Consider the following 15,781-nt stretch of genomic DNA (forward strand, 5'->3'; position numbering starts at 1 on the left):
GGTTCTCTCCTGGTTCTCCTCCAACCTACCTTGCTGCTCTTTCTCAGTCTCCTTTGTTGGATCTTCACCCTCATGCTGGGTGTTCCCCAGGGCTCTGTCCTGGACCTTCTTTTTTTTTTCTCCTTCTACACCATTTCCCTTGGTAACTCATCAGCTCCCATGGATTCAATTACCATCTCCATGGGGATGATTATGAAATCTCCTTATGTAGCTCTCACCACTCTGCTCACCTCCAATCTCACATCTCCATCGTAATTCCTAACATCTCGAGCTGGATGTCCTGTGCACATCCAAAATGGAACTCATTCTTTCCCCAGAAACCTTTCCACTTCCAAATTTCCTCTCAGCGTCCTGGCTGGTAACGTAGCTATCATCTTGAGCACCTCACTCTCTCGTCCCTAACAATCTGTTGCCAAGACCTGTTGAACTTTCCTTTTCAACATCTCTCAGCTATGCCCCCTTCTCTTCCCTGGCACTGCCAACATCCTGGTGCCAGGCCTAGCACCTCCTGCCTGCACTATTGCAAAAGCTACTGGTGAGTCTGCCTGCCTCCATTTAGCTGGCTAAGCAATCTTCCTAAAGCACAATTCACTCCCTGACTCAAGCTCCAGTGGCTTCCTGTCACCTCCAGAATCAAACATCGTCTCCTCCATAGTTCAGGGCCCTTTAGAATCTGCCAGCCCCCTACCCTCCCAGTCTTCTTACATTTTCTGTCTCCCCCGTGTGCTCTTCACTTCAGTGCCATGGTGTCCTGGCTGCTCCATGAACAAAGTACTACATCTTCTGCCTCCAGGTGTTTAAGTGACTGTCCCCCAGGTCTGGAATACTCTCCCTTCTCCCCTTTACCTCCTGGCTTCCTGCTGGTGACAGCTTAAACCCCACCTTCCACAGGAAGTTTTTCCCTGATTTCTCTCAGTTCTAGTGCCCACTATTTCCAGTTTCTCCTGTACAAAACTTGTTCGTATATCATTATTTGCAAGTTCTCTCCCCCACAAGATTGTGATTTTCTTGACAGCAGAGAGTGTCTTGGACGTTTCTCAATATTCCCAGTGCTAAGCACATAGTAGGTATTTAAATCTTTATTGACTGACTGAGTGACCCACTGAGTACAGGACAAAGTACTAGGCACTGAGGATCATGAAATCATAGAAATGGAGTTGGAGAGAACTTTAGGAATCAGAGAGTCCAATTCCTTGGAAAAAATGAAGTCGTTTCTTCCCTCCAAGAACTTACATTTTATTAGGTAATAAGACATTTACTCAATTCAATGCAACAAGCATTTCCTGAGAGCAAGGCACTGTGCAGCTACTGTGATGCCGAGATTTCAATGGAATCAGTCAGGGCTTCTAAGAGCTCATGTCTGCCTAAGCACATCCAAGACAACTTAAGGAAGCAGAAGATACTGGAGTTAGGAAGGTGCCCTAAGGTTTCCTGCAGGTGAGTGGAAAAACCTCCGGATTCTAGCTCAGAGCATTCAATCCAGAGCATGCCTTGAGCCGACCTTTACCTATTGACATGGGGTCATGAGACTGAGTGGCAAAAGAGAGCTTGGAATCATCCCATCCAACCTCCTCATTGTACAACCAGGAAACTGAGGCCACAATAGGCCAAATGATTAACCTGATGTCACATGCTAATAAGCCTGATTTAGCTTTGATTTTAAAAAATCTTCAGATGTGGGAGAGTTGGAACACTAATTCGTTGTTGGTGGAGCTGTGAGCTGATTCAACCATTCTGGAAAGCAATTTGGAACTATGTCGAAAAGGCTACAAAAATTTGCATATCTTTTGACCCAGCAATATCACTTCTAGGGCAGTATCCCAAAGAGATCATAAAAATGAGATAAGTTCCCCCATGTACAAAAATATTTATAGCAGATTTTTTTGTGGTGGCCAAGAACTGGAAATCAAGGGAATGCCCATCAATTGAGGAATGGCTGAACAAGATGTGATATAATTAATGTAATGGAATACTATTGTGCTATAAGAAATGATGAACAGGAAGACTTCAGAGAGGCCTGGAAAGACTTATATGAACTGGTGCTGAGTGAAAGGAGCAGAACAAGAAGAATATATACAGTAACAGCCACAGCGTGCAAGGACTATTTCTGATTGACTAAGCCCTTCACAGTGATGCAAGGACCTAAAACATCCCCAAAGTACTCTTGAGACAAAGTGCCATCCACAGCCAGAGAAAAAACTATGGATTTGGAATGTAGAATGAAGAAGACTCTTTTCTCTTGTGTTATGTTTTGTTTTGTTTTTTTCTCATGGTTTCTCCCATTCATTTTAATTCATGATTAATGGAAAATGTGTTTAATAAGAATGTATGTATAGAACCCAGATAAGATTGCATGCCATCTCAGAGAGGGAGGGGGAGAAAATTTAAGACTTATGGAAGTGATTGTTGAAAACTGAAAACAAACAAATTAAGTAAATTTTTTTTTAAAAAAATCTTCTTCCAGTGACATGACACGTGATATACCTTCCTCTTCTGTATTGAAATTACCAGGATCATGGCTGAACATCTGCAAGTGATCTTAAGAAAAAAGACTCTGTTCCTCCAAGTAAGACCAATCACATACCTCTTCTGAAAATATCACTAGGCACCTGGTAAAACCGGGGTGAGAAAAAAATGAATTTCGGGGATGTGGGACACCCTAGACTGATGCGCAGCTCACAGAATCCTGGAGGCAGAAGGACCTTTAGAGATCTTCTAGTCCAACCCACACCTGAGCAGGAATCCCTTCCATAACCCCCCTCCCCAAACAATTGGTCATTCGGATATTCTGTGAAGACCTCCAGAGAAAAGGCAATCTCTCAGGGTAACCCAACTGACTTCTGGGTAGCCTTTATCAGGAAAGTGACAGTGATTCACTTTTTCAGCGGTTCCTGCCACCTACCTATATCCCAGAAAGGCTGAGCGAACACACTACCACATACATATGAAGTATTCTGAGCGCCCAATCAAGAGCAATTTGAAATACTCCTTTTAAAATATCCTGATTGCCTTGCTTGCTGGTGGGAGTTGGATCTGGAATTAATTTTCAGAGTCTTTCATGACAAGGCACACATTAAGCATCCCAACAGAGGAAAAACATGCTAGCCCAAAGTTCACACTCCCTCCAGCACTGTGTCGAATGTTCATTTGTTGGGAAAAAAAACCTTAGTCCTTTGTGACAGCTAACAGTCTCAAGAAAACATGCAAATGATGGTCCCTGGTCTCTCTCGTCTGCACAATGCCCACTTCTGCTTTTGAAGAAAACGGGTGGGGGAAGAACTCCATGGACCACTTGACTTGGGACAGAAGGCAGCTGGATGAATTTCAATGATGAGACCTGCTCTGAGTCAAAGAGCAGAGGGAGGAATGTAGGAGTGGAAGCAGCCGTGTGGGACAGACCTTGCAGCTGCCTTTGTCTAAGCTACACACATTCAGTGTTTGTCTGCCGGTGACCCTCCTCTGGAGGGCCCGAGCATCGCCTCCACTGTCCTCTTCAGTTATCTTGAAGGTCTTCATCCCAACTGGATTGAAGGACTAATCATGCTCCATCCATCAATCAATTCAGAAGCCAGATCCCCACTCCAAGCTCAGCGCTCCATGCATAATAAACGCCTGTTGAATTGACTAGATACAAAAGTAACCATTTTACAATTGACAAAAGTAACAATCTATTTTTGACATAAAGGGACATCCTAAATAGCAAGGTTATTATGTAGCACATTCTTTTGAAAGGCTTTCGAATAATTAGCTATTCATTTATTCATTCATTAATGTAAATTAGCCAGCAGCCCAGGACCCTGTGCTTTGGATTTACACAGACTGGATCCAAACTTGGGAATTTACCAGAGGGGAGAGGGGAATCATTATTATTTTTCTTATTTTGTCCATACATATAGTTACCTCAGAGAAATGTTGGAATATAGCTCCCATTTAGGGCACAAGAGGGCACCGGGAATGCCCCCAGTGCCCACGTAAGCACCTAAGGTAACAGTGCGCATTAGATACTGGACAGTCTTTGTTTCACTCCATCAGGAAATGATAAAATGTAAACAACGAATACAATTTCTTCACTTTCCAGGGAGCTTCACTCAAGTTGCTACATAATCCCCCAGACTCACAATACCGCCCTGAAGTTTAGACTCCCCTAAGCAGGGAAATGAATTTGGGATTGCTAGGGAGGTCATTTTTGAACATTGTGGCAAGTCTCACTTTCATCCTAGAAAGCCATAGAATCATCCAGGCTTATGGCATTACATCGGATACTCCCTGAAAGAAAAATGAACTTGGAGCTACTGACAAGGCAAACCCGAGGCTGATACTTCCAGGAAATCTCCCTTTGAGATTGCTTTAGAGGCAACCCCCTTTACACTGGATCAGCACTTCCTGAATAACTTGTGGTCACAGTGCACAGGTGGGGGGTTTCTCCCCAAGGTTTGGTTTTATAGATACGTCTTAATAGATACTCCTCCAGCTCTCGAGGGGAAGTAGTGGGATCTTCTTACCCTCAAGATGTTGGCATTGAATAGGGTCTCCCCTTGTCTCTCTAAATGATGGGGCTTACAGCTCAAACATGGGGTTACCACAGAGGTAACCTTGACACAGGCACCCTAGAATTCCCCCATTCCCTCTCCTGGCCTGGAGTTCAGAAATTCCAATAACTAGAATATGTGGTTCCCCTCTCCTAGGACTACATAATTGAGAACATTTGTCACTGTCTTCTCAGGACAGGGACCTAGAGCTGTCACTTCTCCTTCATGGCCCTGGTACTGGGGCTGGAGGAAGGGAGAAGAATGGGGGACGCAGTTCTCACGGGTCTATGGTACTGTAGAGGTGTCTCTTATGGACCAATATACACTCTCTGGTCTCTAACCTGTACTCAAAGGGAGAGAAGAGGTAAATAGGTCCAAACAGTCAATAAAGACTCCCTTTTAGAGGTTTAGCACAAAGAGTGAGTTTTTACGAATAATCATCTAAACCAGGGTTCTTAATCTTTTTTTATGTCATGGATACCTTTGGCAATCTGGCAAGCCCTGGGGACCCTTCTCAGAATAATGGTTTTTTTTTTAAATTACTAATTGAAGAAAATGCTAAATTTATTTCAGTTATAAGTTAATGAAAATAAGATATGATTTTTCCATCAAACTTCAAGCTTCTCCTGAAACCCATCAATCCTTGAGCATCTCTGGATCCTGGATTGAGAAACCTTAATCTAAAATTGTCACTTCATCCCCAATCAATGAAATTCAGTCATTCACTCTTGGTAAGATATGAATAGAAGAGGATCATATGACTATATATTTAGAAATGAAAAGGACTTTATAGTTCATCAAGTCTGATCCCTTCATTTTGCAGACAAGAAAGCTGAGGTTAAGTGATTTGCCCAAGGTCACATCCACAAACTAAGTGGGATGCCCAACGCAGGATTTGAACTCAGGTCCTCTGACTCTGTACCATGATGCCATCTCTTCAGCAAAACCATACATCTCTATAAGAAGATGCAACCACAGTCTCAAACAATACACTAATACACAAGTTCATCAAGATGATCAGGGAACTTCCCATGTCAGTATTTCCTGAAAGCCCTCCTATGACTTATTCCACTAAGTGCTGCTCTGGGGTCTCCTTAGAGCATGGAGGGAGCCCGGGCTCTAGAAGGCTGCATTATAAAAGACCAAGCTCTGGTCAGTTCCACAATGACTCTGAGGACAGGCCTGCCAATGGACAGAGTGCTTGGGTTGTGGGGACCAGATGAGCTAATTTCCGCAATACTCGTCCCCAGAGGGTTGGCCATGAAGCAATGGATTTTTTGGTCAGAACCCACTCGTTAAAGACATGAACAGGGTGTGATTCTGCCTTGGGGTGGAGGGAATTCCCATCCACAGATGGAATCACAGATTGCTGAGATAGTGAAACATGAAATGACTCTGGGCATCCCCAGGGCTGGATCTGGTGATGGGTATGGTTAAAAGAAAAAAAAAGTGTGAAACAATAGTTCCCACCTCTTCCAGGATTCAGCTAGAATGCTTAAAAAAAGACATGCGTGAATGGTAACTCAGGGTAAGATGTAGTTAACTAGAATTTGCTAACGGTAAAAGAGAGACCCAGAGATAATGCTTTAAAAACATTAGGGTGGTGGACATCAGGCTTCATGAAAGAAATGGTACCAGACATGAGCCTTGAAAGAAGAGGATTCAGTGAACCAAGATGTGGAAGTGGGAAGATAGGCCCTGGGGACTCTCTGAATGAACGCCCAGGGGGCACAGAGGGCAGGACAATATCCAGAATTTGCAGGTAGTTGCACTGGAACATGGAACATGAGAGAGGAGTCAAAGATGACATGGGAGGTTGAGTCTGGCTGACTAGGGGAGCCCATAGGGAGAAAAGAGGAAGCTAAAAAGAAAGCAATGTTTGGGAGAGAATGTAATGAGTTCAATTTGGGGACACAGAATTCCCTGCTTTCTATCTGGAAACCCTTTTTGCCTTCTTATCCCCAGTTTGTGTATGTCTATTACAGCATTCTCCACATAGTAGATACTTACTAAGTGACTCCTGAGTCAATCATCTTTCAAGAGGCAGCCAGGACCTTATCTCCTTCTGGATGCCTTTGCCGATCACCTCCGTCCCACTCTCGTCACTCCTGGGTTCCATTTCCTTTCATCAATGAGGAATGAAGACAAGATGATCACTTAGTGATCACTCAGTGCATGGCACATAGTAGGTGCTTAATAAACATTGATTGATCTTTCACTTAGTGGAAGAAAAGTAACTCCAGTTGAAACAGAACCTCTTCAAAGACCTCTTACCCCCTAGTGCCCGTCACGGCATATCATCTAAGTTTAATAAATGCTTGTGGAATGGCCTTGTTGGGCTGTTTAGACATTAACTTTTTACAGTCCATTATGTCTCCCAAAGGGTAGATGGCACATCCTCAGTTGTTTGTCTCTCCCTTCTCCCCTGCACCAGCTTCCCTCCAATTCTGCTGGGGTCTCTAAGACAGGAGAATGCTACTAACACACAAATGCTTTCAGTGGTGTTCAAAGAACAAAGACATTTTTTTTTAAAAGTTTGACCAGAGGACTGGCCCATCTAGGTTGGAGATTCTGAAGACTGGGACAGAACTTTAACATTTCCCAAAGTCAGAGCTCATATTGGGATAGCACTTTAAAGTGGGCAAAATACTTTACCACATCATGCCATTTTAGTCTCAAAACAACCTTGGGAGAGAGGTGGTATTATTATCTCAGGAAAGTGAGGGTCAGAGTCATGAAGTGGTTTTCCCAGTCATATAGCCAGTCAGGGCTTAGGACTGGATTCAAATTTAAGCCATTTTGTTGCCAAGTCTTGTACCTTGGACCCTAAAGCCATTCTGCTCTTGTAGATAACACATTCCCATGACATAACATGGAAAGGAAAAGTCTCTATAAACAACCCTTGACATTCTTTCCCCTAGGACATACTCTGGCTTTATAGAAAGGATAGAGGGACAGTGTTTCAAAAGACCCAGCATCTTGTCTTGGTTCTGGTGGTAACTCACCTCTATGTAAATGACTGGAGCCAAATTCCTCCCCGCTCTGGCCTCAGTTTCCTCCCCATAAAACAAAGATATTGGACCAGATCTTTCCAACAGTAAGATTCCATAACAAAGAATTGTAAGATGCATGAAGCACACACCCCATCTAACATTGCTAATAACAGAACACAGCCAAAGTGCCTTGAGTCCCTGGCTTGTCTCTCAAATTTGGGTAAACTTTGTTCGGGTACATGCCCTCAGTGAGCCTCAGCCCCTCCTTTCTAAAATGTCTTCCCTCCCTTGTCACTGGCAGGTGCTTGAGTGAGAATGAGAAGCTAGCCCTAGGAAATGGGAGGGTCATCCTTGTTATCACCTCCCTTTAAAAAGAGTTTCGTCTTTAAGCAATCAGTGGTTGTTGGGGGTTTTTTTCTCCTTTCCTTAGAGAGTTGATTTTTCTGCTGTCATGTCAGTTCCTCTCCCCATCCTATGCAATGCTCTGAAATCTCTGTTGCTTTCTAGCTGTGTAAGATTTCCCTGGAAGACAGAAATGAAAGTGATGATTAAGAATCCTGCGTTTGAGATCCCAGTCTGTGGCAAACACTAAGCCTCTTGCCTTCCCCCACCATCACTGCCACTGCTAGCATCACCCCCAAAGGGAAAGAATTAGCCCCCTTTTGACATCATGAAGACATAGGAACCACATTTATTTTGTATTAGCCTGACTCAGACCTCTTTGTCTATACATGGAGTTCATTTTATTCAATCCTAAACTCTTCTTTTTTGGAGGAGCCACAAACATGTCTTCTTACTCTCTCTAACTACAGCAGGAACCGGAAAAATAAATAAACAACCTCTTTTCTTAGGTGCCTTGATTTTGGCAAAGTGCTTTCCTCATAACAACCCTGACTGGTCCTTAAGCCAATTTCCAGAAGGTCAGAGGCTGTCAGGTTTCAATCTCAAAGCCCGGTACTGTACCCCCTACACCATGCTGCCCAGTTCTTTTCTCCAAGGTGGAAGGGAGATAGCATGTCAATAGCTCTCACCTGTTTCACCTCTGCCCAGGAAGCAGACCCCAAATGCTTAGCTCCCTGCCCTTTCCATGCAGGGTTTTCTTTCATTTCTCAAATATACTTTCAAGCAAAGCTAATTTCACAACACTAGATTCTGAATGAAATAATAGGATGACAAAGAAGAAAATTAATAGGAGGGGGAGGAGAAAGAAGTCTTCCCTCAGGAAATCTCAGAGGTCCATCCCATTGCAATCCTTTCAAACTTAAAAGCCTGGAGTCACATGATTTGGGTTCAAATCCTAATTCTGTCCTTTCCTGGGTGACCTCAGGTATATGACTTCCCCACTCAAGGCCTCATAGAGTCTAACTGCCTGGAATGCCTACTCTCCTCACCTCTCCCTCTCAGAGTTCCCGCTTCCCTCCAAGCACAGCTCAGGCAATACCTCATACAGGGTGCCTTTCCTCTTTCCTATAGATTTGGTACTTCTCCATCTGTCCATACTATGACATTTCAGCAGCATGCTCCCTCTCTAAGGGAGTTCCATTTTGGTTTCTGTGTCAATCAATAAAATAAGGCTTTACCCATCTTTACCACGAGACACGTGATTTCATTCGTCTAGGAAGCAGCCAATGAGGCACTCCCTCCACTAATGGAGAACTTTTGGCAACTTACAGTCTTGGAGAATTGCAAAGAGACTCTCAGAGCTGAAAAGACTTTCCCAGGGTGAAACAGCCAGTCTATATTAGAGCTGGGACTTGAACCTGAGCGTTCGGGATGCAAAGGGCAGCTTTGCTTTCACTGGGACACTCTGCCTTTCCTGCTCTGCACAGAGTAAAGGCAGCTGAGGCAGTCAGGTGGAGCAGGGAGTGGTGGATCTAGAGTCAGCAAGATCTGAGTTCAAATCCAGTCTCAGAGACTTGCTAGCTGTGTGACTAGGCAAGTTATTCCGTCTCTGTTTTCTCATCTGTAAAATGGGGATAATAAAGCACCTTACCATGTAGAGTTTTTGTGAGGATAAAATGACATAATATTTGTAGTGTTTCCCAAACCACAAAGCACCATACTTACATACAATGTCAGCTATTACAGCAAGCACATAGTAAACGTCTATTGAATCATATCAACCCCAAACCAAATAACAACCAAATTCTGCCGTTACTCATTTCTTTATCCAATGGTTGCCATAACTAACCAGTGAGAGGTAAATTAAGTGACCACTTCGAGTATATTTTGGTGCAGATATATGCAATCAGTATCTGGTATGATTTTCTGTATTTCTAAATCACAGTTGCCTCTATCTCCGGGCATATATTTTCAGTCACATCCTGAGCTTTAGCACGGGACCATTAGTCATGACTCTTGAAAGTTTCCATATGGCCTCATTCAACCAAAAGGCAGAAGTTTAATTCTGTCCATTTCAAGCTTTTTGCCACTACATCTTCTCCTGAAGTGAAGGACAGATCATTAGGAAGGCAGAGATTGTCCCGGAAATAGCTTCTGCAACTGACTTGGGGCAGTTCATTTAACCTTCTGGACCTGCATTTCCTTCTCTGCAACATGAGGAGTTAGATTTGATAACGTCTATCGTCCCTTCCAGCTCCAAATCTATGATTCTATGAATACACCATAGCTGCGAGCTGCTGTAGATGATCCCATCAGAATTCTCTTCTCCCTTGATTTGTTGAGCATTCAAGTGATTGCCGTGAGGGAATCTTTTTAAAGTCACCTCAAAAACTTAGACTCAATTGGCTCTAGACCCCCAAACATGCCTCATCCTACTTGGGACCCAGTAGGGGCATTAATGAATGCTTTCCATCCATTCATTCATTCCACTATTTTTATAAGCCCGTGCCCTCCGAATTCTTAGATTAGGTATATGTGTGGAACCCATGACTCAGAAAAATCTGGTATGTCTCTTTCACTAAAAACATTTTAAATGCTCATAGCCCTGCCAACAACAAAACTGTTTACAAAGGCAAGAAAATATCTGTTGAGGGGAGTCACTTTGTTATGCTAGAGATGGTTATTCAGTGTGCCGCTTCTCCTTTCAGACACGGGGAACTCACAATCCACTTTTTCTGCATATTGCCAGCACCTGAGACAGTGCCAAGCAGGTAAGCGGGTGCTTAATTAGTATTTGGCGATTGATTAAGTGGTACTTGGGAAGTGCAGGGGGTGGGGCCAGAGACTGAGGCAGTGATAGGAAGAGCAAAATATAGAAGAAAGGAAGTGAGAGAAGTAGGGAGGAACCTACTAGGGGAAGTCAGGAATCCTGAAATGGATTCACATCTCTGCTACTAACGGGATGCATAAGCTATCCCAGATCTCCACCTCATTTAAAACCACCAGCTCCAAACTAGGTCAGCTCCCACCCAGCCCTTTTCAGCTCCCTTTCCCGTTCCATTATATTCCCTACTAAAATATAAACTCCTTGAGGGTAGGGATTGTCTCCCTTATGGCACTTAGCATAGGAATGCTATCTATGTCTGTTTCTGTTTGCCTGCCTACCCTTCTCCCAAGATGGGAAGGCTTTGAGTAGTGGGCAGTCTCTCTGCCTGCCACTTCAGGACCAGTTTAGTTATATCTGGGGCCCTTCAGCACCAGACTGGCTGCAAGGTGGTGACTTCTTCAGCCATAGCCCTATGATGAGGCATTTTATTTTAGACAAATCTATGATTTCTTTGGGATAAGGAACTCTCAGAGAGGAAGCTTCCTCACCAATGTAGATTTTTAGCTTCTCTGCAATTTCTGGTCTTAGAGAGTTGTGTGAAAGGGATGGAATGGGGGATGGGGATGGAGGGAGGAGACAGGAGGTTAAGGGACTTGTGTAGGGTAAAGCAGCGGTTTGGCTCTTCTTCAATGATCCCAGGGAAGGCTAACTCAGTCTTTAACAAGGTGGTCCATTCCCTTTATAAATCTGTTGAAGAGAGTTTCCCTTGGGCCAAAATCTGCCTCTCTTTTATTTCTGCTCAGGGGTACTGGTTGCCCACTGGAGCAACAGAGAATCCCCCTTTCATTGTGCCATATTTGAAGACAATATTTATCTTTGATTTTCCAGGCTAAATATTCCAATTATTTTAATTGTTTGTTTCATGACAATAATAATAATAATGATTTAACAGTCTCTAATTTCATAATCCTGGATCTTTCTGCCAGAATAGCACAGAATGAGAAAGCATGACTGGGTCATAACCTGTACCACTGAGGATTACCCACATGAGTGAGATCACAAAGCCACTGACGTACTCAGTTACTGAAGCGAAATCAAATGCAAGGAGGAATAGTAAATTTTTTAAAGAACATTTACTTATTAGTGACAAAAATTAATAATTACCGACCCAAGTAAGCAGTTCCCCAGTGGAACGTTCTTTCACCCTGGTTCCCATCACCTACTTCTCTTCAGGAACTTTCTACTGCTACTCTTCTGTCTTGGAAAAAACACACACACACACACACACACACACACACACACACACACAAACCCCAAAAAGGTGGATTCCCCTTTTAGACACTCCGCCTCTGGAAATCTGTCTAGTTCCTTCCTGCCACTCTGCACATTGTACTCCCTCCACTCTACACACATCGACTTCTGCAGCAGGATGAAGGAAGCTGATGGTACACATCACACACACACGCACACACACACACACACACAAAGTCAAGGGAAATTTCGAGGATAAATGCATATTACTCAATCAGCTTGGCCCAGATTGAAAGCATCTACCAGTCTCTTGGGGTGTTTCCTATTTTCATCATCCTTTCTTGCTATTTCACCCTACTTTGAACCCAGCTCTCAGGAGAAGTGGGATCCTTTCTTTCTGGACCAAGACAAGGTCCAATATATACAGCCTCTACTCAAAACAGATCTTATAAATAGATAATGTAAATAAATAGCCACAAGAAATGCCAACTTAACCAAGTGTCTACTTAGTTCCAGGGACTCAGTCGCTCACTTTCTCTCAACTGTTATTAATAATAATTATTTTTTTTTACTGGACCTGTGATTTCATGGTATAAGGAAATCTCGGGGAGAAAATTCCCTCTAACAATGAAGGTTAGCAAACTTCTCTGTAACTCACAATCTTTGAGAATTATCTAAGGGCAAGAAAAGGTCACTCAGCCAATATCTGACCAAGACAGGGCTTGAGCCCAGGTCTTCCTAATTCTGAACCCAATCTTTATATCCATTATGCCACATACTCACTCAAACATAATAAAAATAGCTGACAATTAGGTCAGTCTTTGAAATCTACCAAGTGCGTTTTATAAATTTATCTCATTTGAGTCCTATGAAGTCAGTATGACAGATAGTATTGGCTCCATTTTGTAGATGATGAAACTGAGATTCAAGGAGGTTAATGAGTTTATCTAGGGTCACATCAACAATATTAGGATATCATGTAGTATGGGGTAAATGCTAAGCCAGGTCTCTAAACCCAAGTCCAAATGGTATTCTTTCCACTACACTATCGGGATCCTCCCAACAGCATACATCCCAGGCACCTATGAACCCTTTAGCCTTGCTTGCCCTGGTTCTTCTAGCAGGCGGACAGTGGTAGCACCTCCACATGCACCCCATTCTTCCCTCCCTGCCTCTTTCTGAGGGGTGGAGTGGGCTGATCCCCAAGGCCGCTTCTAGCTTTTGGCTTCTTCCTGTGCAGGGCTCCTAGCAGTGTCATCATTTCTTCCTGACTCCACCCTCTTCCCAGAGCACCTCAGCAGACCTTTGCAAAGCATCCTGAAGAGTGACTTCATTCCCTTCAGGAGTAATGCTAATCGCAGTCATTTTAGCACTTCAAGATATTCCCGTTTTTTCCATGTGAGAGGGATACTGTGGGGATTATGCTCATTTCATTGATGAAACACTCGAAGCTGTTGGAACTTCCCATAGTCACATAGCTAGGAAGTGTCATGGGGAGGACTCCAACTCAAGTCTTCGTGGCACCAGAGACCCATCCATGACACTGAACTATTTTTCAGGGATACATTTTCAGCATCAGGACACAGAAAGAGTTACCAAATCTATTGTGATTACGTCTGCTCAGTCCACATCTCCCCTCCCATATAAGGGTACCCCATGATATGTTTGATACTAGGACAGAGCAGAGCCTAGGCAAAACCTTTACCACTAAGTCTCACAGAAAATTGACTCATCATTCAAATTTAAATATACATTGGGTCCAACTGCAGTTTTGTGGGTGTCAGGTTTCCTTCAAATTCCAGCTAAGATAATACCTTCTGCACAAAGCCTTTCCCAATACCTCTCCATTGTATCATCTTCTCTCTGTGGATTATTTCTTATTGATTCAGTCTCTCACTTGCTTGTGAGTAGTTGTTCATAGGTTGTCTCCTCCATTAGATTGTGAGCTCTTCAGGGGCAGGGACTGTCTCTTATCTTTCTTCTTGTCCCAGGGTTGACCCATGGTAGATCAGTGTTCATTGATTGACTATCTTGTTAGTTGTAGAGTCAGGAAGACCTAGGTTGGATGTACCACTGACAAATTCTAGTGATGATACCCCAGTCCAGTGGCTTACCCTTCCTGAGTCTCCTCAGCTATAAAATGGGGTCAATGAGAATTTCAGAACCTCCTAAAGAGGGCTGCTGGATGGCGAAAAGGAGATGATGCTTGTACAATGCTTTACAAACTTCAAAGTACCATGTAGATGTCACTTAACATTACATAAAAGCACCGGAATCCATGGTTAAGCTATAAACAAATGTTGATCACAGATCTCAGTCCTGGCCGGGACCTCAGGGGCCATTAAGTCCAACCCATGTGTGAATAGGAATGTCTCTATGACATACCCCAACCTGTCATCCAGCCTTTGCTGAAGGAGGCACCCAACAGCTCAGTGTGTAGCCTGTTCCACTGGAGAACTCCATTTATTGTTAGAAAACCTTTCATAACATCAAGATAGAATCAGTCTCTGAAACTTTTATCCACTGCTCCTAGTTCTAGGGGACAAGCAGAACAAACCCAATTCCTTTTCCATGTGGCAGCTGCCATGTCTCCCTCAAGACTAAAAACATCCCATCCTCATGTGATATAGACTCAAGACCCCTCCCTTACCTGGTTACCACCCTCTGGATCCTCTCCAGCTGATCCATATTAAGCGGAAGTGCCTGGAGCTACAGATGATACACCAAATGTGGTCTCCCTTAGGCTGTTGGAACTGTCACCTCTTTAGTCACCTCTTAGTCTCTATGCATCTCTGAACACAGCCCCACATCCTGGTCACTTTCCTGACTGACAATCAAGTTGTTGGGAATGACTTAGAATTATTACGTTCCCACTCTGTACTAAGCAGTCATTAGATAATTGAGGTCCCAAGAACCGATGGGCATTTATGGCTATAGAAGTCAGGGAAGTTGCTGTTTTTGGCCCTCTAATCAATCATTCATTTGCTTTAAAAAAAAAATTGTAATAAGTTAGATTTTTCACTTTATCACTTTGATAAACACCTCCCTAAAACAGCTTTTGGTATGCCTCTAAAAAAAAATTATCTGCCTTAAGATTCAGAAATTATAATGCCATATAGATATAATTATTGTGGAATTTTTCTTTGGTTCCCCCAACTTACTTGCCCCATTTTTTTTAACATTTTAACAATCCTACAAACAATCCACAAACCTAAAAGTTAGGTTTATGTATGTAGTAGAAAGAAGAAGGTGATTGGGCTATTTGCAAGAATGAGGGAAAAAACCCTGCAAATGTCCCTAACTGACTAAGAACTGCCTTCTTTGGAAGGTCCCTGGGCTTTTGGGTTTTCTATTCTGGATTTAGACAGTCCTCTGGAAAGAGCCCATTCATGGCACAAAATTAGAGCCATGAAGATGGTTAGATGCCTCGGGTGGCTTACCTGACCCACGTCTGGAAAGATGATCATTGCCCAGAACCATCTGTAATCATGAAAAGATATCAGAGGGGGACGGAGGAACTCCCAGGCTAAGCAAGGCCCAATCTTCTTGCATGGCCAGAGTCACTACAGCCTAACAGCACAGCTTGCTTGGCCATTGGCCACCACCTGCATTTTAGAGCAAATGTTCCCTGTGTGTAGCTAACCCCATCCAGGTGATGCTAGTCAACGTTCCTAGAAGTAGGGATCCCATCTGCAATTTCCCCAACAAACGTCATCCATCAATCCCTTGAAAACTTCAAGTGAAGCAAAAGTCATGACAAAGAACTGGAAACTAAGTGGGAGCAGGGGAAATCATTTGGGGAATGGCAGAGCAAATTATGTCTATGAATGTTATAGATT

At 43.3% G+C, this 15,781-nt stretch overlaps 1 protein-coding gene and 1 long non-coding RNA gene across 2 annotated transcripts in view; both read right to left on the reverse strand.

The window, feature by feature from the left end:
* The window catches only part of TOMM7 (translocase of outer mitochondrial membrane 7), a 518,839-nt gene that overhangs the window by 415,960 nt on the left and 87,098 nt on the right, over window positions 1-15,781 (reverse strand). The gene's annotated exons all lie outside the window — the stretch shown is intronic.
* On the reverse strand, window positions 1,212-8,206 carry LOC140532436 (uncharacterized). The gene is made up of 2 exons (XR_011976514.1): window positions 6,540-8,206; window positions 1,212-3,624 (listed from the first exon to the last, which is right to left on the reverse strand). It is a non-coding gene; the product is annotated as an uncharacterized lncRNA (long non-coding RNA).

This window comes from Notamacropus eugenii, chromosome 3 (genome assembly GCF_028372415.1).
Source record: "Notamacropus eugenii isolate mMacEug1 chromosome 3, mMacEug1.pri_v2, whole genome shotgun sequence".
Classification (NCBI taxonomy): domain Eukaryota; kingdom Metazoa; phylum Chordata; class Mammalia; order Diprotodontia; family Macropodidae; genus Notamacropus; species Notamacropus eugenii.